This window comes from Bubalus bubalis, chromosome 22, assembly GCF_019923935.1.
Source record: "Bubalus bubalis isolate 160015118507 breed Murrah chromosome 22, NDDB_SH_1, whole genome shotgun sequence".
Classification (NCBI taxonomy): domain Eukaryota; kingdom Metazoa; phylum Chordata; class Mammalia; order Artiodactyla; family Bovidae; genus Bubalus; species Bubalus bubalis.
Window position 1 is genome coordinate 39,106,455 of NC_059178.1, and position 13,684 is coordinate 39,120,138.

At 37.9% G+C, this 13,684-nt stretch overlaps 1 protein-coding gene across 8 annotated transcripts in view; it reads right to left on the reverse strand.

The window, feature by feature from the left end:
* NOL4 (nucleolar protein 4) overlaps positions 1-13,684 on the reverse strand; it is a 563,001-nt gene that overhangs the window by 368,906 nt on the left and 180,411 nt on the right. The gene's annotated exons all lie outside the window — the stretch shown is intronic.

Genomic DNA, 13,684 nt, shown 5'->3' on the forward strand with positions numbered 1-13,684 from the left:
ATTAAGCATTCATCTGGAGATATCTGATCACTTGAGCTGTCTCTTTTAGTCATTGCTGTGGATCATTCGGTATTTGGCTCTGATGTGAGAAGTTCAAATGCATCTTCTTGCACTTTCCCTTAACTAACAGTCACAATCATTACCTAAAAGAGTGGTAAAATCCCTTCTATACTTTTGAGCTAAGAATTAGAGCAATGCAAATAAAAATGGACTTTTAGAGACACTGATACAGCAAACTTAATGATAAAAAATTTAATAGACCAAAAGATATATAGTGTCCATGGCCAATAACCTATGATGTATGAGTATGTTTGGAAGAAAGTGGTAACAAGAAACAAATCACTTAAAGTCTTTGGAGATAAGAAGGCTATCCTGGGGACTTCCCTGTTGGTCCAGCAGTTAAGACTCTGTGCTCCCAATGCAGGGGGTCTGGAATTCAATCCCTGGTCAGGGAACTAAGATCCCACATACCACAAGTAAGCCCTCACAGCTAAGCCTATGTGCTGTAACAAAGACAGAGCAGCCAAATAAATTATAAATTAAAAAAAAAAAGGAAGGCTATTTTTTGAGTCATAATTTCCCCAGGGGTGGGGGTATCATCCAAATTTCTCAGCTTTCCCTGAAAATTCCATAAGACTTCAGTTTAGGAAAACTGAGAGTAGTGAGTTAGGTACATATGGCCACAAAGCAAGGATTTTTGTCCTTATTACAATCCAAGGAATTAAAATCTAGAAAGGAAATGTCTTCTCTTCTAAATTGATCAGAAGAGATGCAACATGGTTTCATTGAAAAGTAAACATGATGATTTAGCTAGTGAGGTGTGTAAAGAAGATCACTGTCAAAACTTTTCTATCACACTTACCCAAAACTTTCTATATGCTGTGCTATGATTTTTACTATCATTATCATATTTTGATTAATGGTATGGACATCCCAGGGACGGTGGAGCCTGGTGGGCTGCTGTCTATGGGGTGGCACAGAGTTGGACACGACTGAAGCGACTTAGCAGCAGCAGCAGCATGGACACCTGGATCAGCAATCTAAAATCCCAAATCATTCTCTTATCCAGTAATCAAATTAGACTGGCTTTCCAATCCACTTCTGCCCCCTTTCCTATTGGGCTCCTGATTTACTAGCTCAGGAAATGACTTTTGGTGTCTAGACCAGGAATTGCAGATAGAGAATAACAACCCACTCCACTGTTCTTGCCTGAAGAATTCCACAAACAGAGGAGCCTGGTGGGCTACAGTTCATGGGGTCGCAAACAGTCGGACATGACTGAGCCACGAACACTTTAAAATTACATTGCCATATCCATTTTTGATGATGGCTAATCTAGAATGTAAAGCCTTGATTTGGGTTGATAAGGAAGAGTACTTTTCTAAGTTGGCACTGTCTCCTCTGGACTCAAAAATATATGAGGTAACACATGTATTGACTTAGACTCTGGCTTAGACTATGGAAACAGCATTTTATTTATCATATTATAATTAATTTCTCTCTGTTCCAACCTGCCCTCAAATGACTAAAATAACTTTCCTTAAATGATCACCATATGAACTTATGATTTATAAATGTCTACAAGACTCTCAAGTCTATACGATAAAATTTTAAACTCCTTAATTTATTATACATACATTTTCTTAATCTAATTCCAATTTACTTACCACAACCCACTTTGTCTCTCACCATCCAACACAGGTTGATCACAAAGATCTTTTCAACTTTCCCTGAAAATTCCGTAAAACTCATGACTCATTAATTCCCCATGAGAACCTAAGCTTTCCTCAGGCAAAGACTGAGCTTGTCTTTTTACTATCACAAGGACCTAGAATTGTTCCAAGTAGAGAATAAATGGACTATAATTTCTGAGTAGATTGATAAATTCAGGACTTCATAAATGAATATTACCTGTTTTCCATCCCTAGAATGATTTTCTTCAACTGACAAACTCCTGTTCACCCATTAAAATCCGTCTCAAATGTCCAGTGCCCATGAAGCTTTCCCTGACTCCTTCCTGCTATGGTACTCACCGATTTCCTTGTGCCTCTACCTCCCTTTGTTCATTCTTCCTTTTAGCATTTAATACGCTATTTGAGCTTTTTAATTTTATGAATAATTTATGTATAGTTAAGATGCTCAGATCTTAAGTATGACGTTCAGTTAGTTTAGAAAAAGGCATCAAACAATAAATATTTTAACCATGCTAGAGAATTTTTTCATTATCCTTCTTAGTCAATCCTTTCAAAGCAATGACTAATGATTTCAATCATTAGATGCTAATATTTTGCCCATTCCAAATGTTTATATAAGTGGGATCATACACTATGTTCTTCTGTATTTGATTGTGTCTCATTTCTTTCATTTAGAATAATAATTTAGGGATCTGTTCATGGTGCTATATGCCTGAGTAGTTACTACTTTTTACTTGTGAATAATAACCCACTGGATGGCTAACTTACATTTTGTCCATTTTCCAGTTTATGGGCATCCAGATTGATTCCAGCTTGGCACTATTTTGAAAAAAGATGCTATGTTGTATTTTAAATGATTTTTTAATTAATTAATTTACTTTACAATATTGTATTGATTTTGCCATACACTGACTTGAATCCTCCATGAGTGTACATGTGTTCACCATACTGAACCCCCCTCCCCGTACCATCCCTCTGGGTCATCCCAGGGCACCAGCCCCGAGCACCCTGTATAATGCATCAAACCTGGACTGGCGATTCGTTTCACATATGATATTTTACATGTTTCAGTGCCATTCTCCCATATCATCCCACCCTCTCCCTCTCCCACAGAGTCCAAAAGACTGCTCTATACATCTGTGTCTCTTTTGCTGTCTCGCATACAGGGTTATCGTTGTCTTCTAAATTCCATATATATGTGTTAGTATACTGTATTGGTGTTTTTCTTTCTGGCTTACTTCACTCTGTATAATAGACTCCAGTTTCATCCACCCCATTAGAACTGATTCAAAAGTATTCTTTTTAATGGCTGAGTAATATTCCATTTTGTATATGTACCACAGCTTTCTTATCCATTTGTCTGCTGATGGACATCTAGGTTGCTTCCATATCCTGGCTATTATAAACAGTGCTGCGATGAACATTGGGGTACACGTGTCTCTTTCAATTCTGGTTTCCTCAGTGTGTATGCCCAGCAGTGGGATCGCTGGGTCATATGGCAGTTCTATTTCCAGTTTTTTTGAGGAATCTCCACACTGTTCTCCATAGTGGCTGTACTAGTTTGCATTCCTACCAACAGTGTAAGAGGGTTCCCTTTTCTCCACACCCTCTCCAGCACTAGAAAGACTTTAATCTGCACACTACATCCAGAGAAGAGGCTTGGTGGCAATTATTTTGAAATTTTTATACTTCTCAAACTATTATAGTCCATGGCATCTAGTACTTGATCAGCAAAGTTGCAATTAGAGTACAAACTGTATTTCTGTAACCTGGAAAATTTGTAGAATCTCTTTGTTAAATAGCTGGCTCATGTTATAGGTATTGGGAAGTGATACCACATTTGCCTCTTTGAGGCAAGCTACTATATTCCACCATATACTTCCTAAGTTTCCTTGGGGAATTCCTTTACATTTCCCTGAGCTTTGGCTTCCTTATCTGAAACATGAAGGTAATTATAGCATACATCTGTTTAGCTTAACTTTAGAATTATTTGAATGTCACATGAAATTTAAAAAGCACTCAACCAACGTTAGTTGTTACTTCACTGTAGATAATATATGTGCTACACATATCTGACTAGGCTTTTACAAAAATAGTTTGGGGGATAGTTCAATAAAATACACAGGAAAAAGTAAAAGGTATCCAGAAGCACCAACACAATATTAAAGGAGAACAAAATCAGAGAACTGACACTACCTGACTTAAAGATTATTGTAAAGCAATAGTGATCAAAACACTGTTATATTAGTGAACGAGTAGACAAATAGTACAATGGAATAGAATATAACGTGTAGAAATAAACCCACATAAATATAGTCAACTGGTCTTTGACAAAGTGGCAAAAGTAATACCTTGAAGGAAAAAAAAAAGTCTTTTCAACTAATGGTTTTGGAATAACTGGACATTTGTATGATTTTAAAAAAGAATCTAGACACAGAACTTATATTCTTTACAAAAATTAACTCAAAATGAATCATACACCTAAGTGTAAAACTCAAAACTATATTCTTGGAAGATAATAAAGGGAAAAAAACTAGATGACCCTAGGCATGGCAATGACTTTTTGGTACAACACTAAGGGTAACAAATAATTGATAAAGTGGGCTTCACTAAATTAAAAAATGCTGCTTTGTGCACATGTATACCTGTGGCGGATTCGTTTTGATGTTTGGCAAAACTAATACAGTGTTTCAGGTTTAAAAATAAAAAAAAAAAAAAAAAGAAGTTCACGGTTCAAAAAAAAAAAAAAGAAAGAAAGACTCTATCAAGAGATTGAGAAGACAAGTCATAGATGGGAAGAAAATATTTGCAAATCAAATCTGATAAAAGAGCCAAAGATTCAAAGAACTCTTAAAATCCAACAATGAGAAAACCAACAACCTGAAAATGGGCCAAAGACCTGAATAGATAGTTCATTGAATAAGATATATAGATAGAAAGCAAGTATTATATGCCATTAGGAAAATGCAAACTAAAATGATAAGATATCCCTCGATACTTATCAGAATTGAAAATCCGGAACAATGGCAATGCCAAGTGCTGGTCAGGTTGTGAAGCAACAGAAGCTCTCATTTATTGCAGGTGGGGATGCAAAATGGTGCAGCCACTTTGGAAAACCTTTTGGTCATTTCTTACAAAACTAAACATATTCTTACCATATGCTTCAGTAATTATGCTCCTTGATATTTATTCAAAGGAGTTGAATACTTATGTCCATATAAAAACCTGCACATGTTTACAACAGTTATATTCATAATTGCCAAAACTTGGAAACTACCAAGATATCCTTTAGCAGGTGAATGGACAATAAATTGTGGTATATCCAGCACTAAAATGAATGGGCTGTCAAACCATGAAAAGACAAAAAGGAATCTTAAAATGCATACTACTAATGAAATAAGCCAATCTAAAAAGGCCATGCACTTTATAAACTATGACATTCTGGAAAAGACAAAACTATGGAGACAGTAAAAGGATCAGTGGTTGCCATGGTTTCAAAGGGATGAAGGGACAAATGGGCAAAGCAAAGAGAATTTTTAGGGTGGAGAAGCTATTCTTTATTATATTGTAATGATGGATATGGGCTTTTCAGGTGGTGCTAGTAGTAAAGAATCTGCCTGCCAATGAAGGAGATGTAAGAGATGCAACTTTGACCCCTGGTTTGGGAAGATCCCATGGAGGAGGGCATGGCAACTCACTTCAGTATTCTTGCCTGGAGAATCCCATGAACAGAGGAGCCTGGCAGACAACAGTCCAAAGGGTTCAGAGTCAGACATGACTGAAGCAACTTAGCACACACATGATGGAAATGTTTGTCAAAACACATAACATGTATACCAAGAGTGAATCCTAATGTAAACTATGAATGCTGAATACTACTGATGTGTTAATGCAGGTTCAACAACTGTACCATATGCACTACTTTGGTGTGGAATGGTGATACTATCAGAGGTGGATATGTGTGAGGCAAGGGGCATATGGGAAATTGCTCTATATTTTGCTCAATATTGCCATGAACTTAAAACTGATCTAAAATAATTTAAAATACATTTTAAATAATTTTTAATTTTATTAAACATATACAATTTAAATCCTTTTGAGAGTTAAAGCCTTGTTTTTCTGTGTGAAAGAGTGGGAAGTTATTCAAGGAGACCAAAACCAGTTCAAGACATTTTTTGCAATGCAACTTTGGCCAATTAAAAAAAAAAATCAATTGGAAATTCACAGAAAATTAACATATAACAAAAATCTATTGTATTTATTTTAACCACATGCATGCTAAATCACTTCAGTCATGCCCAACTCTTTACAACTCTATAGACAGTAGCCTGCCAGGCTTTTCCACTCATGGGAATCTCCAGGCAAGATACTGGAGTGAGTTGCCATTCCCTCCTCCAGGAGATTTTCCCAACCCAGGGATCAAACCTGTGCCTCTTATATCTCCTGAATTGGCAGGTGGGTTCTTAACCACTAGTGCCATTTTCAGTTCTGTTCATTTCAGTTCATTCAGTCAGTCACGTCTGACTCTTTACGACCTCATGGACTGCAGCACGCCAGACTTCCCTGTCCATCACCAGCTCCCAAAGCTTACTCAGACTCATGTCCATTGAGTTGATGATACCATCCTCATGAGATGATACCGTCTCATCCTCCGTCATGCCCTTCTCCTCCTGCCTTCAATCCTTCCCAGCATCAGGGTCTTTTCAAATGAGTCTGTTCTTTGCATCAGATGGCCAAAGTATTGAAGTTTCAGCTTCAGCATCAGTCCTTCCAATGAATATTCAGGACTAATTTCCTTTAGGATGAATTGGTTGGGTCTCTGTGCTGTCCATGGAATTCTCAAGAGTCTTCTCCAACACCACAGTTCAAAAGCATCAATTCTTTGGCACTCAGCTTTATTTATAGTCTAACTCACATCCATACATGACTACTGGAAAAACCATAGCTTTGACTAGATGGAACATTGCTGGCAAAGTAATGTCTCTGCTTTTTAATACGCTGTCTAGGTTGGTCATAACTTTTCTTCCAAGGAGCAAGCGTCTTTTGATTTCATGGCTGCAGTCACCATCTGCAGTGATTTTGGAGACCACAGCCTTGTCTAACTCAATGAAACTATGAGCCATGCCATGTAGGGCCATGAAGAAGGACGGGTCATGGTGGAGAGTTCTGACAAAACGTGGTCCACTGGAGAAGGGAATGGCAAACCACTTCAGTATTCTTGCCTAACCCCACGAACAGTATGAAAAGGCAAAAAGATAGGACACTGAAAGATGAACTTCTCAGATTGGCAGGTGCCAAATATGCTACTGGAGATCAGTTGAGAAGTAACTCCAGGAAGAATGAAGAGATGGAGCCAAAGCAAAAACAAACCCAGTTGTTGATGTGTCTGGTGAAAGCAGCAAGGTCTGATGCTATAAAGAGCAATATTGCATAGCAACCTGGAATGTTAGGTCCATGAATGAAGGCAAAATGGAAATGGTCAAACAGGAGTGCCATTTTAACTACGTGTATTTCTAAAAATATTTCTTCATATTTTTAGAACAATTCATATTGAACAATAAAACTTGCCAAGGATATAAAACATTCACTTCCATTATTATTTTATGAAAAGAAACTTTCCACCAAGGCAAATTTCCAGGATCATGTGAACAACAATTTAAAACAGAAATGAACACCTAAAAACAGGCCTCTCAAAAAAGGTTAACACATACAATGAAAGGATGGGGTAGGAAAGAAAAAAAAAACCTGCCCAGTTGTAAAGAGGGTGACAAGGTAACTTGGTTTATTTTCATTTGTCCTTGGTTGGGGAATCTGGAGAAAACATTGAGAGAAAATTAGTTAGAGCTATTAGTCCTAACTAATAATTGACTAACTAGAGCTATTAGTCCTCAGATTTAAGAAATACAAGGAATCCCCAAAAATCCAGTCTTGAATATGTTGTAGTAAAACTGCAAATAACCACAGACTGATGTATCAACAAGCAGCCAGAAAGAGAGGACGGGTCATTCTTAAGGACCAACTCTGTATCTGACCGCAGACTTCTCAACAGTCACAAAGTCAGAAGACAGTAGAGTAACAGCTTCATGATCCTATGGGCAAATACATATTAATGCAGAATTGTATAATCAATTAAATCATCATTGAAGAAGGAGAATTTTTAGACAAAAACCAAAAGCATCTACTCCTCTCTGTTCAGAGAATTTAAATTACTTTAGATGCAAGAAAATTGCTAGATGATGCTGGAAAAGAAACATTCAAATTAGAAATATAATTATACATAACATGCTTTTAGCCATTTTTCCCAAAGCTCTTTTTAATAAATAAGTCACATTCTTAAGGAGTCAACAGTCAAGAATAATTACTCCCTATATTTAAAGGGAAAGAGAAGCATAGAATAGTTAAAAGAAATATGCCCACATTAAGAGCTAGTTTAGCTCCTATGGCTAGGAAACAACTGAACTGTTGCTACCATGATATTTAGTCTATAGTTTTGGAATGCATATGCACTTAACTTCTTTGGGATATATATATAACCAAGGGTAGAGTTGCTTATTCATGAGTATATTTACGTAGACATTTCACTATTTTCAATATTTATGAAATAATCACAAATTTCTAAAAGCCTAGAGTCATAAAATAAGATTAGCTAGTCTTTACAATTCCTTTAACTTGGATATCGCCCTCCACATACACTGATATTCTGTGCTGTGCCTTTGCTTAATTCTATAATGTCATGAATGTAAATTCAAACTATTATGTGAAAATAATCTTATATCTATTGATAGCTTAATATGTACCCCAGGCTGTGCTTAACACTTTACATGTATTATATCTTTTAATATTGCTCTTAATCATGTCATTCCCATTTCACTGATAAGGAAGCTGAGGCTCATGATCACATATACAGGAAATGGAAAGCACTGCAGGAGATAAAATAATGAATATGGCACAGCCTGAAGGTTATATCAGTAGGAACCAAGGTAGTCTCTGGAAAGAATAATTAGCCTCATTTAATAGCACATAATGAATCACAATGTTTATGAAATATTAACTGTGTTAAATATACAGTCTATATTGTAATAGAGAGACCTCAAATTGTTTTAGCTTAAGTGAGACAGAAACATAAACCTCTCTCCTCTAAAGTCTAGTGGGTCAGAACCAGCCTGGTAGCTTTGCCATCAGAAGCATGTGACTTCTGAGGAGTCTCCAGACATCTCTATTTCCCACCCAGAAATAAACATGAAAAGGAGAAAGTATAGTAAATAAGTCGCATTCAGCACAACTGCTTATGTCTCATCAGTCTAAAATCAATCACAGGACCACATTTAGAGTAAAAGAATGCAACAAAATGTAGTCAATAGATTGGTCAAAAGCACACAGGTGTCCAGGTGAAATTTCAGAGGATTTTGTTTCTAAAAGGAAGAAAATTATAAATACGAAGGACAAGTGGAAGTTTCTGCCTGATTTACTAATCTATTTTGATGGGAACAAGAGACCTGTGCAAAATCCCATTCCATTATGCTTGTGGGATGTAAGAGGAATGGCCTGGAAAAGTAAGTCACAATCCAACTGGGAGAGGCTTGAATGCCAATCTGGAGTAACCTATTAGAGAAGACTTTTTTTTTTTTCAGTAAATAATTGTATTGAACTATAACAGTAAAAAAAAATGCACAAAACATAAATGTACATCCTGATGAATTTATACAAATTAAACAGACCCATGTAAAGATCACTTAGATTAATATGAGGGGCAACATAAGCATAAGCTTCCACATGCCTCTTCCCAATCACTAACTTTGCTCTCCTCCCCAAAGATAACCACTAACTTGTCAACACAGATTAAGGCTGCCTGTCTTCTTGTGCCATGATGCTTGTGGGATTCATACATGCTGCAGTGTGTGGCAGTATTTTTATCTACTATTGCTACACAGCATTTCATTATAGAATATGCCATTATTTACTTAATCATTGTCCTCAAGATAAACATATGTGTTGTTTCCAGTTTTCAACTATTAAAAATTATACTGCTATAAGTTTCCTTCATGTTTTTGTTTTGGTTCACCCACCATTCATTTCTTTTTGAGATATACCCAAGGAATAGAGTTTTTTCATGGATATGTTCATATGCTCAACTTCTACAGATTTCAAGCAGCTGTTCACTTCAGTTCAGACCAGCTGCTCAGTCGTGTCCGACTCTTTGCGACCCCATGAATTGCAGCACGCCAGGCCTCCCTGTCCATCACCAACTCCCGGAGTTCACCTAGACTCACGTCCATCAAGTCAGTGACGCCATCCAGCCATCTCATCCTCTGGCGTCCCCTTCTCCTCCTGCCCCCAATCCCTCCCACCATCAGAGTCTTTTCCAATGAGTCAACTCTTCACATGTGGTGGCCAGAGCACTGGAGTTTCAGCTTTAGTATCATTCCTTCCAAAGAAATCCCAGGGCTGATCTCTTTCAGAATGGACTGGTTGGATCTCCTTGCAGTCCAAGGGACTCTCAAGAGTCTTCTCCAACACCAACAGTACAAAAGCATCAATTCTTCGGCGCTCAGCCTTCTTCACAGTCCAACTCTCACATCCATACATGACCACAGGAAAAACCATAGCCTTGACTAGACGGACCTTTGTTGGCAAAGTAATGTCTCTGCTTTTGAATATGCTATCTAGGTTGGTCACAACTTTCCTTCCAAGGAGTAAGCGTCTTTTAATTTCATGGCTGCAGTCACCATCTGCAGTGATTTTGGAGTCCAAAAAAATAAAGTCTGACACTGTTTCCACTGTTTCCCAATCTATTTGCCATGAAGTGATGGGACCAGATGCCATAATCTTCGTTTTCTGAATGTTGAGCTTTAAGCCAACTTTTTCACTCTCCTCTTTCACTTTCATCAAGAGGCTTTTGAGTTCCTCTTCACTTTCTGCCATAAGGATGGTGTCATCTGCATATCTGAGGTTATTGATATTTCTCCCGGCAATATTGATTCCAGCTTGTGCTTCCTTCAGCCCAGCGTTTCTCATGATATACTCTGCATATAAGTTAAATAAGCAGGGTGACAATATACAGCCTTGACATACTCCTTTTCCTATTTGGAACCAGTCTGTTGTTCCATGTCCAGTTCTAACTGTTGCTTCCTGACCTGCATACAAATTTCTCAAGAGGCAGATCAGGTGGTCTGGTATTCCCATCTCTTTCAGAATTTTCCACAGTTTATTGTGATCCACACAGTCAAAGGCTTTGGCATAGTCCAGAAAGCAGAAATAGATGTTTTTCTGGAGCTCTCTTGCTTTTTCCATGATCCAGCGGATGTTGGCAATTTGATCTCCGGTTTTCTGTCTTTTCTAAAACCAGCTTGAACATCAGGAAGTTCAAGGTTCATGTATTGCTGACCTGGCTTGGAGAATTTTGAGCATTACTTTACTAGCATGTGAGATGAGTGCAATTGTGTGGTAGTTTGAGCATTCTTTGGCATTGCCTTTCTTTGGGATTGGAATGAAAACTGACCTCTTCCAGTCCCGTGGCCACTGATGAGTTTCTAAATTTGCTGGCATATTGAGTGCAGCACTTTCACAGCATCATCTTTCAGGATGTGAAATAGCTCCACTGGAATTCCATCACCTCCACTAGCTTTGTTCGTAGTGATGCTTTCTAAGGCCCACTTGACTTCACATTCCAGGATGTCTGGCTCTAGGTCAGTGATCACACCATCGTGATTATCTGGGTTGCGAAGATCTTTTTTGTACAGTTCTTCTGTGTAATCTTGCCACCTCTTCTTAATATCTTCTGCTTCTGCTAGGTCCATACCATTTCTGTCCTTTTTTGAGCCCATCTTTGCATGAAATGTTCCCTTGGTATCTCTAATTTTCTTGAAGAGATCTCTAGTCTTTCCCATTCTGTTGTTTTCCTCTATTTCTTTGCATTGATCGCTGAAGAAGGCTTTCTTATCTCTTCTTGCTATTCTTTGGAACTCTGCATTCAGATGCTTATATCTTTCCTTTTCTCCTTTGCTTTTCACTTCTCTTCTTTTCACAGCTATTTGTAAGGCCTCCTCAGACAGCCATTTTGCTTTTTTGCATTTCTTTTTCTTGGGGATGGTCTTGATCCTTCTCTCCTGTACAATGTCACAAACCTCCATCCGTAGTTCATCAGGCACTCTGTCTATCAGATCTAGTCCCTTAAATCTATTTCTCACTTCTACTGTATAATCATAAGGGATTTAATTTAGGTCATATCTGAATGGTCTAATGGTTTTCCCTACTTTCTTCAATTTAAGTCTAAATTTGGCAATAAGGCGTTCATGATCTGAGTCACAGTCAGATCCCGGTCTTGTTTTTGCTGACTGTATAGAGCTTCTCCATCTTTGGCTGCAAAGAATATAATCAATCTGATTTAAGTGTTGACCATCTGGTGATGTCCATGTGTAGAGTCTTGTCTTGTGTTGTTGGAAGAGGGTGTTTGTTATGACCAGTGCATTTTCTTGGCAAAACTCTATTAGTCTTTGCCCTGCTTCATTCCGTATTCCAAGGCCAAATTTGCCTGTTACTCCAGGTGTTTCTTGACTTCCTACTTTTGCATTCCAGTCCCCTATAATGAAAAGGACATCTTTTTGGGTGTTAGTTCTAAAAGGTCTTGTAGGTCCGTTCAACTTCAGCTTCTTCAGCATTACTGGTAGGGGCATAGAGTTGGATTACTGTGATATTGAATCGTTTGCCTTGGAAATGGACAGAGATCATTCTGTCGTTTTTGAGATTGCATCCAAGTACTGCATTCTGGACTCGCTTGTTGACCACGATGGCTACTCCATTTCTTCTGAGGGATTCCTGCCCTCAGTAGTAGATATAATGGTCGTCTGAGTTAAATTCACCCATTCCAGTCCATTTTAGTTGGCTGATTCCTAGAATGTCGACATTCACTCTTGCCATCTCTTGTTTGACCACTTCCAATTTGCCTTAATTCATGGACCTGACATTCCAGGTTCCTATGCAATATTGCTCTTTACAGCATCGGACCTTGCTTCTATCACCAGTCACATCCACAGCTCGGTATTCTTTTTGCTTTGGCGCCATCCCTTCATTCTTTCACAATCTATTATCTCTCTAGAGTATCTGAGCATTATTGTTGTTCTGTAATCTCATTGACACTTGGGAATGTCATTCTTTTTCATTGTAGCCACTCTGGTGGGTATAACTTTCATTTCTCTAATGACTCTCTAGTGGTTTTTTCATTCTCTCATGACTAACGAGACTAAACATCCTTGCTTTCATTTATTGACTACCTGGAGAGCCATTTTTGTTGAGTATCTTTTCCAGTTTCTTGTTTAATTTTTTTATTGGGTGGTCTTTTTATAGTTCTCTATATAATCTAAATATGAATCATTTGCCAGTTTGTAACTGACTTCTCAGAGAATAGCTTTTAAATTTTTTGAATGAAAGAGTGACATAAATAGCTGAGAAAATTAATACGCCATGAAAATGAAAAAGTCAAGCAGAGAGATTTTGAAAGACATTTTATAAATTTCTGGAGAAATGGAATGAGGGCTTAATTTAGACAGAGCAATAATAATAGAAAAGAAAGGAAAATGGTGAAAAAAATACTGTATAAAGGATTAATTCATCCATTTATTTATTTAATACCGAGAAGCCTTGATAACTGATTTGGAAAATTATGGAATACAGGCCACTCATGAAGGACAGCTGCTACTGCTGCTAAGTTGCTTCAGTTGTGTCCAACTCTGTAAGACCCCAGAGAGAGCAGCCCACCAGGCTCCCCCATCCCTGGGATTCTCCAGGAAAGAACACTGGAGTGGGTTGCTATTTCCTTCTCCAATGCATGAAAGTGAAAAGTGAAAGTGAAGTCACTGAGTTGTGTCCGACTCCTAGCAACCCCATGGACTGCAGCCTACCAGGCTCCTCTGTCCATGGGATTTGCCAGGCAAGAGTACTGGAGTGGATTGCCATTGCCTTCTCCAATGAAGGACAGGGATTACTTCATAAAA